This window comes from Balaenoptera physalus (assembly GCF_965194825.1).
Source record: "Balaenoptera physalus genome assembly, chromosome: 16".
Lineage (NCBI taxonomy): Eukaryota > Metazoa > Chordata > Mammalia > Artiodactyla > Balaenopteridae > Balaenoptera > Balaenoptera physalus.
Window position 1 is genome coordinate 39506561 of NC_138898.1, and position 15097 is coordinate 39521657.

The 15097-nt window shown below is 44.0% G+C and overlaps 1 protein-coding gene and 1 long non-coding RNA gene across 3 annotated transcripts in view; one reads left to right on the plus strand and one right to left on the minus strand.

Moving 5' to 3' along the window:
• SLX4IP (SLX4 interacting protein) overlaps positions 1 to 15097 on the plus strand; it is a 72775-nt gene that overhangs the window by 11986 nt on the left and 45692 nt on the right.
• The window catches only part of LOC309644507, a 44745-nt gene continuing 31729 nt past the window's right edge, over positions 2082 to 15097 (minus strand). For both annotated transcript variants that reach the window (XR_014254463.1, XR_014254464.1), the window contains one exon: positions 2082 to 6880. This is a non-coding gene — a long non-coding RNA (uncharacterized lncRNA). The remainder of the gene's footprint in view (positions 6881 to 15097) is intronic.

Here is a 15097-nt window from a genome sequence, read left to right on the forward strand (position 1 = left end):
CTCTGTCAGAGATAAGCAGCGCAGTTGATTGCCCAAGAAAGCAGGAGGGTGCTGATGCAACAGTGTGCTGCTCACGCCTCTCCCTCTTCGAAAGCCAACTCGGTGTGAAAGCAGCACCTTCCTTCTTTCTGCTTCTGAGAACAGTTAACCTTTGACTGAGCATGTCTTTCGATGTCCCCACCTGAGCTAGTCCTCTTCTCTGCTGCCACCAAGCAGTCCATGGTCCCGCCTCAGCTGGACACTCAAACACCTGCAGCAGCACGCTCGCTGGCGCCCTTGCGCTCGCTCTGGCCGACGCCCCACCTGCTGTCAACACTTGAGTTAGTGTAATCCCTTCACGTCACAGGTCTGATCTTCGTGCAGAAAGCCCTTCAAGATTTCCCCAGGGCTCCCGTGTGAAGGCCAAGATCTCTGGGGCGGCTGCCTCTCCAGCCTCCTCTTGTGCCCCTTGTTCCTTCTTTCGTGCTTCAGCCACAGCAGCCTCAGTTCCTCTCTTTCAAAGCCCCATTCTTCCACTCATCCTGGGGCCTCTGCCCGTGTTGGAGCGCTGGTCCTCCCCTGCCCCTCTGCCACCTTCAGCTCTCCGCTCAAAGTCCACACCCCAGGGAAGCGTATCCTGTCCACAGGTCCCCTGCTTCCAGGCCCAGGAGCATCCTGCACTTTGGTTCACACCATTTGATTGTTGATCTCTCCGCAAATGTGCCGGTCGCCTGAAGACAGGTTCTGCCTCTTTTATGATCCGTGATATCCCCGGCATGGAGCATATTTTCCGGTTTGCAGTAGGTTCTTAATAAATGTTTGTACAAGTGATTAATTACACACATGGATACATCTTTCCTCTTCCTAGTAAGGTCAAGGCCTGCTGTAACTTACCTCGCCTGCCTTGTCCCTTCCTGCTACTCACTTTTCTATTTCCTGCAAACCTGCCTTCTTTATACCTCTGTGCTTTTACATTTTCAGGTTTCTCTTTTGTCTGGAAAACTCCTAGTATTCAGCTTTTAAGACCTAACTCAAATATTACTTCTACAAAGTCTTCCTCAATTTCCTGTCTTCCTTGCTCATAGCACTTTTATAACATTGGTCACATTGTATTATAATTGTTTTATAATCAGTTTACCTGCCTTTCTCCCATTCTTTGTTGGTAAAGATTGAGGGGTTGCCACCCCAGAGCCTCTTTTTTTTTTTCCTCCAAATGCGCGCTGCTTAATTCAAGAGCAGAAACCGGTAACTCTGCTTCACCTCATACTAAACTGTTAATTTCCTAAGGGTCAGAGCGCTGTTTGCCCATCTCTACCCCAGGGCTGCCTTCCATATAGGGCCGAGGTGCATCATCTTCTAGGCTGTGCACACCCGCAGGGATGAAGCAGACATACATAGTGATGCCGCCCATCCCAGACTGTTTATTATCAGCATCACTAAAAATGGAAACTGCCTCTTCTCGGCTGCTCCCGTAGTCTTACTTTAAATGCCTTTTTCTTCAAAAGGAATTTCAGAGCCACGAACTGTAATGAAGGCATTGCCTATTTCCTCCTCACTGTTTAGTTCTGTGTCTCATGTTCCCTGAAGATAGAGTTGCTCTTACTGTCTTGGTGACTAGGGTGAATGTGTGTGGTTTTCGCTTTTGTGTAAATTGGGTATCTTCCTTATTTGCGTGAGTTTCTTACCTTTCCCGTTTCCAGATCTGAGTAACGATAACGTGCTTCATCATGGGATAGACACTTAACACCTGATGCTGGGTGAGCTGAAGTCACCAGGCTGGTAACTTGCTGATTGCTTTAATAAAATTAATATATTTCATCCTCTGAGTTATCTTTATTAAAAAAATAACATAAATGACTTTTAAGCCATTTCCTTAATCATGTAATATTGAGGAATACAAAGAGTAGTGGCAAAAACTCAGTCAGCGAACAGCATAGCACAGACATTTGCCAGTAGCCTCAGCCTTCTTAAGTCACCTGGCATTGTTATTTCAGTGGATTTAGTAAAAATTAATGTTGTAAGAAAGTTTCTATTTTAAAGACTTAGCTTCAGATTCTGTCAACTCTGCCTCATTAATATTTTTCCCCTTAGCCTTGCCAATATTTTTTTTTTAATTTTTATTTATTTATTTATGGCTGTGTTGGGTCTTCGTTTCCGTGCAAGGGCTTTCTCTAGTTGTGGCAAGTGGGGGCCACTTTTCATCGCGGTGCGCGGGCCTCTCATTGTCCCGGCCTCTCTTGTTGCGGAGCACAGGCTCCAGACGCGCAGGCTCAGTAATTGTGGCTCACGGGCCCAGCTGCTCCACGGCATGTGGGATACTCCCAGACCAGGGCTCGATCCCGTGTCCCCTGCATTGGCAGGCAGATTCTCAACCACTGCGCCACCATGGAAGCCAGCCTTGCCAATATTGAGTGTTACTGGTATTTTTAATTTTTGCCAGTCAGGCCAAAAATCAAAAAAAGAGATGTCATGCCCTTTGATTTTTATCTTTCTGTTTTTATGTGTTTATTGACTGAACTGCATATTTACAACTATTGCTTACCTTTGTATTGGGTTGTTGCCTTTTTGGTCTTAAATTTTTGTTTTTCCCTGTGTCACTCGCTTGGTCAAGGCCCTTCTTATTAATCAGCTTTTGAATCACTGCCACAGCCTCCTGATTTCCCTTCCAATTCATCCACGCCTCTGCTGCCAGAGTGGCCTTTTGAAAACAAAAATGTGATCGTCTCCAGCTTAAAACCTTTTGTGGTCAGGAACCTTAGTTACCTAATATCCTTTGTTTAATTTCGTTTCTGCTTGAGACTAGCTGGAATTGGTCTGGCTCTTCAGCAGAGAAGAAGTTGATGAAAGATATTAGGTAGTTCAACAGAATCTACCTGTAGGAGGGCCAGGCAGCCCGATTCTGAGTCTACACAGACAGCGCAGCCTCAGCCTCAAGATGGGGGGACGGCTTTGGTTCATCAGCCCTTTCAGCTGCCGTCTGCAAAGCCCAGCACTGAGCCTGCAGGAGCCTGACGGCCTGGCCTGTGGCCATGGCGCCGTGCTCCTCCCATGGAGAGGATCCCATGGCTGTATCCTAGTTGCAGGTGAGCCAGAGAGTGCAAAATGTTTGGCTTTTACCTTGGGAAAGTGGGACTTAAAAAATGTGGGAAGTTACCAAAACGCAGGGAGGATGGGCAGAAGTTTTGGGTGGGTGGATATGAGTTACAAATATCCACTGAAATTTTCCTGTTGGCTTCCTTCTTCCATAAACTTCCAAACAATAACAACAAGCTTTTACCTGACAATACAACTCTCCCAACTACAGACAAAACATGCTCAGCACCTCCTCCATGAGAGAGAACCCCAAGTCTCACATCCTAGCTCCAAGCCCGAGAGTTCTGAGTGATGTTTATTCCTCCTTTGGTTTATTCACAGCCCATATTGTTTTACTTATTGACTAAATGACAGAGCTAACTATTGCCAACATACCTTGCATAAAAAAACCAAAAAACTTAGTTAATATATGAATATATATGTGGTACAGCAAGGAAGACAATTTAGGAAGATGCTATCATTCTAACTTCTGTAGTCGGTTACATGAAATAAATAGTTGGTGTTTGTATATTCCCTCCTCTAATATTTATTTCATATTCCCTTTGTCTTTAGCCAGTAACTCAGCTGATCAGGTTTCTTGACCTGGCGAGGTGACCGAACTTTCCTTCCTAAGGGATTTGAGCCCTCAGTGGTCCTGTCTTTCTGAGGTTGCCATAGTTTGCGTTAAGTTTTAGCACTGGATGTGCTCTGCTAGGTCGAACGTGTTATATTCCTTCTGTGTTACCCGTATACCTTGTTACTCTTCTTGTACCATCGTGAGCCAACATTTCAACCGCCCTTTGGTCTCTTTCTCTAGTGGCATGAAGAGCCTGAAACAGTTACACGGCACTTTGAACTTTCAGCCTGACTCATGTTATCCTCTCTGTTCTAGTCTTTTCTCGAGTACTAAAGAAGCAGAGTCATGGGGATGGAAGGCAAACTTTTTGCTGAGGTGGTCACTTCCCACTTCCACTCCCTGGTTCCAGGAACCACATATTCTGGCCAAGGGAATGCGTTGTTCTGCTGGTCAGAGCACATAATACATCTTTTAGGGCTTCACCCCAGCTCCACAAGCTCTCCTGCCTTGCAGTTTGTATCATAACTGAATTTTCAGTAGACCTTTTCACCATCGTATAAGGCCAGCTGCATTTGAGCCTGGCTTGATTGCTTGGTAGGACCACTGAATTTTATGAACCCACTGCCTTATTTTGCAAAATGAGTTTCTTGGTCAGAATCACTGCACTGGTGACGGTGAATGAGGCCTTCAGGAAGTGCACGGGTGATGTGGTTGGCAAAAACATGGCAGACATAGAGGGTACATCCAAATCCTGAATAAGGGTCTATTCCAATGAAGGTAAGCTGTTGCCGCCTCTGTGATGAAAGAGGTCTAATATAATCCACCCTCCATGGCTAGCCCATCTCCCTGCGGTATGAGAGTTGGTGGGGAGGCTCAGATTAATTGGGCGTTTGGCAGGGCTCAGCCTTGATGCAGTTAAGTCTGTGTTGTTGAGCCCAAGCATAATGTTCATCCTTGCCCCCGTGGCCACATCACTCCTGAGTCCTTGAGCATGTACTTGGGCAGCTGGGGAAGGAGGCTGGCCAGCACGCATGGGGGCAGGTCATCTGGTCCAGCTTATTGTAAGAACCTCTTAATGGGGCCTTTCAGAGAACATTCACATCAGATGCAAATATTCTCACACTCTGTATAACTTTTCCCCAAATGTCCTTGTCCCGGTCCTTCTGTCATTTGCCGAGTAAATCTATTTCAGTCATATACTCAACAGCTGAGAAGACAACTACAGATTTTCACAGACCTGCTGGGCCCTTTGTCAGATGAATTGAAGCCAGGTTTCTATTTATCCCCCTCTGGTGGGTCACAGTGGCAACCAGAAACCCCAAGACTTAGCACAGTCTCAGAGCTAGTATCCAGTCATCCTCAAAAGTTCTGGGTATTTCCCTTTTCTCACTGTGCAGGTACCCTAGTAAACAATTGCAGATCCCAAGGGGAAAATTTATAGAATGTACTTGTAATATTTTTGAAGGGACCTTACTTGGGTGCCTGGCTCTCTGTTCAAAGAGCTTGGGTCAGAGAACCGACTCAGTTCTGGGTCTGATGAGAAGCTGCGGCTGCCCTTCAAGGTCGCCCACCCAAGTCAGACCCCTATTTACCAGACCTAGATTCTTTTCTATTATACAGAGTACTAGCTTGCTAGGGTTGTCATAACAAAATAACACAGACTGTTAAACAGCAGAAATTTATTTTCTCACACTTCTGGGGGTTGGAAGTTCGAGATCAAGGTGTCAGCAGGGTTGGTTCTTCTGAGGCCTCTCTCCTCGGCTCGCGGATGGCCTTTTCCTCCGTGTCTTCACGTGGTTTTCCCGCTACATGTCTGTGTCCTAAATTCCTCCTTGTATAAAGTCCACCTCTTATACAGTCATATTGGATTAGGGCCCACCCTAATGACCTCATTTTAATTATCTCTTTAAAGATGCTATTTCCAAATATAGTCACATTTTGAGTACCTCTAGGGTGAGGACTTCAATATAAGAATTTTGGAGAGACATGATTCAGCCCATAACATACAGTTTAAGTAGGGCCCAAGTATGTTCTCCATTCTATATGGAGTCATGGACGTATCAGTTAACCAATAAGCCAAAGATGTCTGTCGGTCAAGCCACTGACAGCGTTCCTACCAAGGCTACCACTGGCTCATGGCCCTCTAGTGGACCAAGTGACTCACCCAGCCACAGGCTTTAGTGGACGGCAAATTTCTGGCCACCCCATCACCAGGTGACCCATCCGCTCTTCAGCTGTGGTGGTCTACAGATGCCATGTCTGTCCTGGTCATTAGTCCTCCCAGCAACTAGCTCTCAGTCCCCGAAGGGTGTCCCTCAACCCCAGGGTCCACTCAGAAAGAGCTATGGTAGCAGTGTCCTCCCCATGTTGGGCCCCCACCTGTGCGGAGGGTTCTAGGGAATGCAGGGCATCACTTGGCACAGGCTGACAGTCTCACACGGGATCCTCTGCTCTCTTGCCATCCTGTAGCTGTGTGTGCTTAGCCGGGGTACAGCTCTATGTACCTTGTAGCTGCATTCCAGCAGAGGGACCCCAGTTCCCCCATGATCAACCTTTTTATTAAGCAAGTATGAAAATGACCTTGTGGGGATGGCGGGGAGGGGGGCGGGACATTTTAGTCCCAGTTTCAGGCATTGAGCAGTCAGGCTGTTCGGGAGAACACTGGGCAAGCCAACCGCCCGGTACCCGGAGACTTGGGCGGCCCTCCATCCAGACCTGTGGGAAGCTGGGTTCCGGAGGAGCCCCTCTCCTCTAGGGACAGGGGAGTCATTGGTCCCAGATGGCTTTGGCCAGGGGGGATAAATGATAAACCCTCATTTATCAGCTTGGCACCGTAGCCTAACTGACAGGCCCCCAGAACATCATGTTTTCCCGCCTCTGGGCCTTTGCACATGCTGCTTCCTCTCCCCACAACTCTCTCTTCTCCTTGTTCGCCGCTGGGCCAGCTCCGCATCACCCTGCAGGCCTGTGCGCCCGCGTCATTTCCCTTAAGGAACCTTCTCTGACTTGGTGCGTCTTCACTCTCAGGGAGCTGCTCCTCCCTTTTCCAGCGGCCTGGACAGTGGCACAGTCATCGTTTCCTCCTCCTGGAGGGCAAGGGTCCTGTCCTGGGCAGCACCCAGTGCAGAGCCTGTCACTCAGGAGGAGCCCACGCGTTGGAATAAGTAAAGGAACGAACTGTAGTTGTGCTCACCGGTCACATTTCATTTGCCGAGGCTTTGTGCGCTGCTTCCATCGTAGCATCTCTCGCCCCTGCAACGAAAGGCAGAGGTAAAAGTGGTCTGCGAGTTACAAGTTATTAGATAGTCTTCCTCATTTGGTTTTGAGACAGTCAAAACCACATCCTACCCCAGCGTAAGGTGAGCTGCAGTATTTTCTGCCTCTTCTGCAGATGCCTGCCCTCCAGACCCGCCCATCACAAGTGCCCTCCAACGTTACCACTCCTACTAGTTACTGTTACCAAGATTCAGCCTGATGGGTGCCAGCACTGTGCTGGGGCTTCCGCGTGCCCACGGTGGATCCTTGGGGCAGCCCTTTCTAGCAGCATCCTTAACCCTGGTTTTAAGGATGAGAGAACCAAGCTCAGAGTTCAGGCAACTTGCCCGAGGTCACATAACTAGGAAGTGTCAGAGGCATCATGAAAACATGGCTGTCAAGATGCCTGGCTTCTCTTCACTGCTTCGGCATCCCTATTAAGGGGGGAGAGAGAGAGAGAGAGAGAGAGGGAGGGAGAGAGTGTGTGTTCTTTTTTAATAAAATTTTCCTCTAATCATGAAAACAAAGCTGTGTTTAACCATGTGGAAGCCAGGAATGGCATTCTGCTCAAGCTACCATGTGGGTGTCTTTGTTTTAGATTTTGTACCCCCTCCTCTCTGCTCACAAGATAGAAGAGGAGAAGTAGACCCCAAAACAGAGCTCATCTTCCAGCTCCAAGCACGTCCCACAATACACTGTCTAAATATTAGGGCTTTACGACATCTTTGTGTTTGTAGAGCAGTAATCTTTGGTTTTTTTTTTTTTTTTTTCACTGCCTATTATTCCATTCTGTGTAACCTTTTTCTTGCAGTTAACATGTAAGAAACCCAGTCCTTTGGAAAATGCCGTAAAATAGATTAAATTTTCCTGGGCACTGTGGTTTCTGTCTGCCTTGGCTTTCTATTTGGCTTTTCTTCTAAGCCGAATGCTCCTATAAAATCTTAGCTTAAATCTCCAGCCAGCGTGCAGCTCGTTCTCTTGTGGCATCTGAGGCATCTTCTGTGAATGTTCGGGGCCAGATGAACAGACCTCCTATCTGTCCATCGACACCCACTCAGCATCCTGGTGGGGGGGCACTTTACCACCATGTTAGGAAATCAGCGGGTGTGCACACAACAGGAGGAGCACAAGAAAAAGACGAGAATTGCCAAAACAAGCAAGTTCTTCCTATTCTTCCCTCCGTCTGAGAAACGTTCCTCTCCTTTCCCCATCGCCCGATGTGCCGTACCTGCCAAAGAAAGCTTTCTCTCTGCTCTCCAGACACAGGCCCGATTGTGAGCCCTGCTCCCCAGGGGCCCCAGGAGCACACATTCGCATATTGTGCTGTTTGTTTTGCTTTGTATTTATTTTCCCAGCCCATTGAAAAAAGGGCCTTTTCCTATTTAAAAGAAATTTTGGAAGTGAAACCCTTTTCCGTTTGAGCCCAGCCCTTCCTCCATGTAAACCATCGGGCGTTTGCAGAGAGAACAGTGAAAGCTTGCTCCGAAACGCCGCCCTGACGCAGTCACGTGACCATCCTTTCCTTAGACATTAGGGACAATGAAAGTTACCGTCTTTCCAACAGCTGTCAGCCCTGATGAAACATAGGCCTTTGGCAGAGAGTCCCAGCTTCGGAGTCACCTTGGCCGTGTGTCAGCACCCGCCCCTGCCCTGCCCGGCCGTTGAGGTGGAGCCGTGGGCGGCCGCCGACGCTGCCATGGAAGGGCTTCTCGGCCTGAAACGGGAGGAGCTGGGAGCTCCTGCGCTTTGATACACAGTAAAAAGAACAGCACATTTAAAACAATCTTCCATGCTGCTAAATATTCTTAATATGGAGACATTGTTTTTTTCTGTTCACAGCCCTTTACAAAGAGAAATGGATTTCCCTAGATGTGTCCTAGGGCACCATGGAAACATGTGTTTTCTCTTTACACGTGTGTTTAAATAGCTTTGGTTATTATTTACATTTCTTCCCATAATGTACTCCATCAAAACATTTGCTCGGCTTTCATCCGCACGGGAAGCTTACAAGGGCAGTAATGGAAGCAAGTGCCCACAAGGCCTCTGGTGAACGTGCTGCAATTTCAGCAAAGATGATTTTTCCAGGAATTGGAAATTTGTAAAACTTTAAGTTTTATACTTTTTATCGTAAATGTGCTAAAGCAGCAATGACAACACGAGAGGCTTTGCGTCCTCAAAAAACTGGGGAGACTTGTCTAATCATTTATTGCAATAAATGGAAAGAAAGCAAAATCTGTAAACTTTTATGCATCGTGTTTCCACTTGTTATAGTCACCTGTTATGGACATTGCTGAAGTGGCAATAACTGATCTTTTGTGTATTTTTTTAATTTTATAAGAAATTAAAACACCCAAAAAAAACCCGGTGTGCAAAGCCTCAAAAAAAGGTTAGGATTCTTTTCAGCGCACCAAGAGGTTGTCGAGCGCCAGTTTGAACCACCTAGAAGGCCTTTTCGTTGTTAGTATAAACCTTATTAAATCGACCCTGCTGGCTGGTGAGTCAGCTGCTTCCTCTCCCACCCTGGCCTTCTCCTGAAAGCCCCTGCCCGGCACATAACAAACAATGATTTTTCCTCATAAAGCGAAGTCTGTGTTGCCATTGCTGAGGTTCAAATTACAATGCCAATTCTCTTGGGGCTTTTATGGTGATGCAACTCCATTTATACTTTAGAGTCTGCTTGGGCTGGTTCACATTTACATCCAGACTTTCTGCTCCCAAATTTCTGCATATTCAGGAACTGGGAAGTTCAGAACAACTTTACCAAATCCCCTGGGACTCTTGGATTCTAGAAAGGTCTTTGTCATCAGATGGTGGTTGCAAGAGTTTTTTAAAAGGAGTTGTCCCAATTGGCTGAGAGCCCTGCCCATTTACCAGCTCTATGAAGACTGACTGTTTATTACTAGATCTTCCAAAGACGAGTCCTGCTTGGTGGCAGGTGGGACTGGCCGGCACTCCTGCCCTGCTGGCAGAGAAAGTCATTGCCTTACATTGATAATCGGGGTGAGATAACACCATTCTATTAGTGATCTGTGTGTTTTGTCATAGTGTTTCTAATGGTGACAACTGGATGGGGGACCTGTCGTTCTCACGGTTTACCCAGTGAAAACTGTGGCTCATTCTAGCACATAGGGAATGTGGCCCTTGGGACACTGGCCTTATATTGTTCAAATGGTTTGGCTGCCACATAGCGTGTGTGTGTGTGTGTGTGTGTGTGTGTGTGTGTGTGTGTGTGTGTGTTGGGAGGGGTGGGGGAGCAGAAGGAGATAGTGAGAGCCTCCCACCCCGACAAAGCTGTACTTTCCTTTGGCAAATCCCAGATGAAGTCTTAAAGAGTGGCACCCTCTCCTGTATTTGACAGGTACTAACGAGGAAAGCTAACACACACATACCCCCTACCTCCCCCCCAGCCCCGCTTCTCAGAAAGCAGTGGCCTTTTCTCACAGGAGTTGCATATAATTTTTTAATGTGTGAGATGACAAGGTATAGTGGAAACTATTTACCTTGGCATGTACTGTACATTTCTTGGGAGTTTTATGTCCGTTGCCCTATAGTAATAGCCTTTCCTATGTATGGGAAGCGCTTATGGCTTTTACCAGCCTGTCTGTCCCCTTTAAATTCTTTTCCTTTGGCCAGGCCCTCTGATCACAATGCCAAGATTTTAAAATTCGTAGTAATTGAGTTCCACATCACTAATATTAATAGCCATTGGGAAGCTCGAGAGAGAAAATAGATAGTAGTTATCTAACTGATTAAATGTCTAAGAATTCTTTGACTTTGAAGGGTACGGAGGACGTGTGAAGAGGCTCTGTCTAGTGGAGGGTAACATGCTGAGGTTTAATGCTTTGGGACTGGGATTTGCTAATTAGTTATCTTGGGAATTTGGGGGCCAGTAGCCCAAGTGATGATTAAAAACCGGAGCGCTTTCGTTTTCAAATTCCCTAACATGACACCCTTTTATTTAGAATAAAAGTGGAGAATCTAAAATTACAGTTGTTGTAGTTAGTATTTGAAGCTTACCACTGCAATTGTCTATAACGAAAACAATTTTATATTCACTGTAATAACGTCTATAAACTGGGCAGGGACTACCTGCTCCCTTTGGTACAGTGGCCATTTATATCACCTCTAAATGAATCCACCACCGTTTTCTGAAGGAGGTGGGCATTTGTGAAGCATTGCAAACACCCGGGCTATTCCCAGGGAGTTGAGTAGAGGCGTGTTTAATACCTGCTCAGCTACACTTAATTGTGGAGCTGGTTTATATTTGTTGTCGTAGCACAGTGCTGTTACTGCTTAGAGCCTAAACTCCAATCAGCTTCAAATGGATCTCAGATATTTGATCATGAACTATTTCACTAATGGGAAACTTGGCTTAACCTATTGTGTGGAATGTCTTGAGAAAATCATCCGTGTCTACATTAAGCAAAACCCAGACTAGGTCCACACGATCTCAAACCTAAAAAAATGAATGCCTGGGAAGAGATGCTAGTTTTAACTTTGAGGCCAAGATCGAATCGCAATTCTGAGGTCATAGGTTGGTGCATATGTGCCCGTAATTGTGTATGTTTGTGTGTTTCTGAGTGTCTTTAATGAATAATATAGATACATAAGTTGCTGCTAAGGAAAATAAAAAGTTACAAGGCCAGAAAGGAGACACCAAAAATATGATTTCCTTCCAAATATTTGCAGGAATTTTACTTAATTGCAACCAGAAGTCTGACCTGGAAGTGTAGTGTTTTGACCTCCTAGCTGTCTGGTTTCCTATTTGCGGTGTTTTGCTCTCCCCCAACTGTGAGAAAATCTATTTTACACGGTTTTAACCCTGTGTATTCTTAGAAACACTGAAGTAGGAATTATTCCCCTGGGGGAAAAGAAATGCTCATTATTTACAAGAATGACTCGTAAAGGTTTCTTTTAAATAGAAAACATTTTTGAAACACTTAACAAATCTTTCTGTATACGATATATTTGAAAATAAAACAGCTTCTAGATTTCCTTTCAAGGTAATGTGAAGTTTTGGAAGACTGTAAGGTTGTTGCATTGTGTAAGCTTATCCTTATTTTAGTAAAATACTAGTTAATAACAAAAGTGTACACTTCAGAAGTAGTCCTCTTGTGAAGAGGCTTTTTCATACTTTTTTTTTCTTTTTCCAGTTCTAACTTATTAAATCTTTTTTCTCTAGCCTTTTAGAAAAGTGAAAATTAGGCTGAATAAACTCTGGGGGCCTGTAGTAATATATGGTACTCTGATGGGCCAGAATACACCAATGACGTTTAATTAGGATATGTAGGTCTAGGAGGCCTACTGTTGAAAAACTATAGAATTCACACATCCGATGCTCATCGCTGCATTTGCTGAATCTAGTGAAATGATGGACTGTTGTTTCTGTGTAGCCTTTTAGAATTAGCCAGCATGTCAGCCAGTCATTATTTCCCATTTGGAAAGTCTCAGACATTTTCAGTCAGAGGAAAGTATCATTCTTCCTACTTGATTTAGGGATTTAAGAATGAGAAACACCGACAGTTCCCATCCATTTAGCTGAAGAACATTTCGTCCCGTTCTCCTTTTTTTTTTTTTTTAATAATAACTTTCTTGAGATGTAATTCACATACCATATGATTCACTCATTTAACACATACGATTCAGTGGTTTTTATATATTCACAAAGCTGTGCAACCATCACCAGAATAAATTTGAGAACATTTTTGTCACTCTGTAAAGAAGCCCTGTACCCATTAGCCTTTACAATACCCACAAGGTATTGGGGGAACCACTTTCCCCCAATACCTTTCTTACCCTCAGCCTAGGGAACCACCAATTTATGTGTTGTTTCTATCAATTTGCCTATTCTGGACATTTCATATAAACTGAGTCACACAATACGTTGTTTTTGTAACTGACTTTTTAAATTTAGCATAATGTTTTCAAGGTTCATCCATGTTGTAGCATTTATCAGTAGTGTTTCGTTTCTTTTGTACTGTCAAATAATACTCTATTGTATGGATATGTCACATTTCATTTATCCATTCATCAGTTGATAGACATTTGGACTGTTTCCCCTATTTGGCTATTATGAATAATGCTGCTATGAACATTTGTATAGGTTTTTGAGTGGATATTTATTTTAATTTCTTACGAGTATATACCTAAGAAAGGAGTTTCTGGATAATTTTATACCTCTATGTTTAGTATATTGAGGAACTTCTAGCCTGTTTTCCAAAGTGGCTGCGCCATTTTATATTCCCACCAGAAGTGTATGAGGGTTCCTTTTTCTCCACATCCTGTCAACACTTGTTATTACCTGTCATTTTGATTATAGCCATCCTGCTGGGTGTGAAGTGGTATCTCATTGTGGTTTTGATTTTTCCATTTCCCTAATGGCTAATGATGTTTTCCATCTATTCAGATACTTATTAGCCATTTGTGTATCTTCTCTGGAGAAATGTCTTCAAATCCTTTGCCCATTTTTTAAATTGAGTTGCCTTTTTATTAGTGAGTTGTTGTAGGAGTTCTTAACATATTTCAGATACAAGTCCCTTATCAGATACATGGTTTGCAAAATTTTTCTCCTCTTCTAAGGATTGTCTTTTTACTTTCTTAATGGTATCCTTTGAAACGCTAAAGTTTTAAATTTTAATGATGTCCAATTTATTTTCTTTTTCTTTTCATTGCTTGTGCCTTTGGTGTCACATCTAAGAAACAATTACATAATCAGAATCCACAAAGATTTACAAGTATCTATGTTTTTTTCTAAGACTTTTATAGTTTTAGCTTTTACATTTAGGTCATTGATCCATTTTGAATTAATTTTGTATATGATGTGAGGTAAGGGTTCAACTTCATTCTTTTACATGTGGATATCCAGTTATCCCAGTACCATTTGTTGAAAAGACTATTCTATCCCCATTTAATTGTCTTGGCAACCTTGTTGGAAGTCAGTTGACAATAAATAAGAGGGTTCATTTCTGGACTCTCAATTCTATTTCTACACGTCTGTCCTTATGCCAGTGTCACACTATTTTAATTACTGTAGCTTTGTAGTAAATTTTAAATCATCCTCCCATTCTTTTAACAGAACTATTTTCTCATCTTCCCAACAGGGTTAAAGCTGGCATTTACTAGTCAGGATCAAGAATCTGTTTTATACCAACTTAGTTGGTATAAACTTCACTTTAAATTGTTATAAACACCTGACTTTTAATGAATTAATTAAATACTATTGAATCTGCCAAAGGATTTCTAGGGTTTTAGATTAAACTCTTTTACAGATGTATCAACTCTAATTATTCCATTTTAACTAAATCGATGTAGAGAAAAATGATTCTTGTTATAGTCAAGTCTTCATATTAATGGAAAAGCCTTAGTGAGTTCACAGTATTTGTAAGGTATGACTGGGGACACTCATAGGTCTCAATAACTCATTAAAATCCTTTACTTTAGGTTGTAAAGTTGACTGTGGGTTAAAGTCTGACCTCCTTTGCTTATCCGTCCAACCTCATCCTTCATCTCTCCTTTTCCTTCTGGGCACTCTGAACCCTAAGTCTCGGTCTACTCTACCAGGGTTCCCAGGAGCCAACAGGAGTTGCCTGTGGTTTTACACGAACATGAGTATGATGCCCTCCCATTCTCAATCCTCTTAGCAGAATCCTCCTGACGCTTCCAGACTCTGCTTGGATATTTCCCTTCCTTGGGGATCCCTCTCCTCCCAATTGAGTTTGTTACTCTCCCTTGTTTAATCAGACACACACTTTCTTGGCATCCCCAGTTCCCGCACATGTCTTTGTTGTAGCACTTGCATTGTACCTGTTCTCCTTCAACTCTTCTGTCTCTTCTCTGTAGTAGGTGCACGAGCAGCATGAGTTGGATGCCTCTGGTTTGGTTATTACTATTAGAGGAACATCCAGCTTTTGACAGAATAAAAGAATGTATATTTCCTGTTCACACTGGTCCCTATAACTCCTGTCCTGAGATCATTTTCAGGGTCAGAAAGAGTAAGATCCCGCTCAGTAGAATGCCTCACTAATATGGGAAGGCTCCAGTGTGCTGCCAGCCTGCCCACTCTGTGATAGCTCATTGTCAGTGTGATATGTACTGTCATGTTTAACTTCTGTTATATAACTAACATAGAATTCCCAAAGATGTGCAGCCCAAGCTTGTTTAACCCTGTTGGCCTTACTGCCATTTCTAAGGATTTTTTTCTTTTTCCTGAGCTCA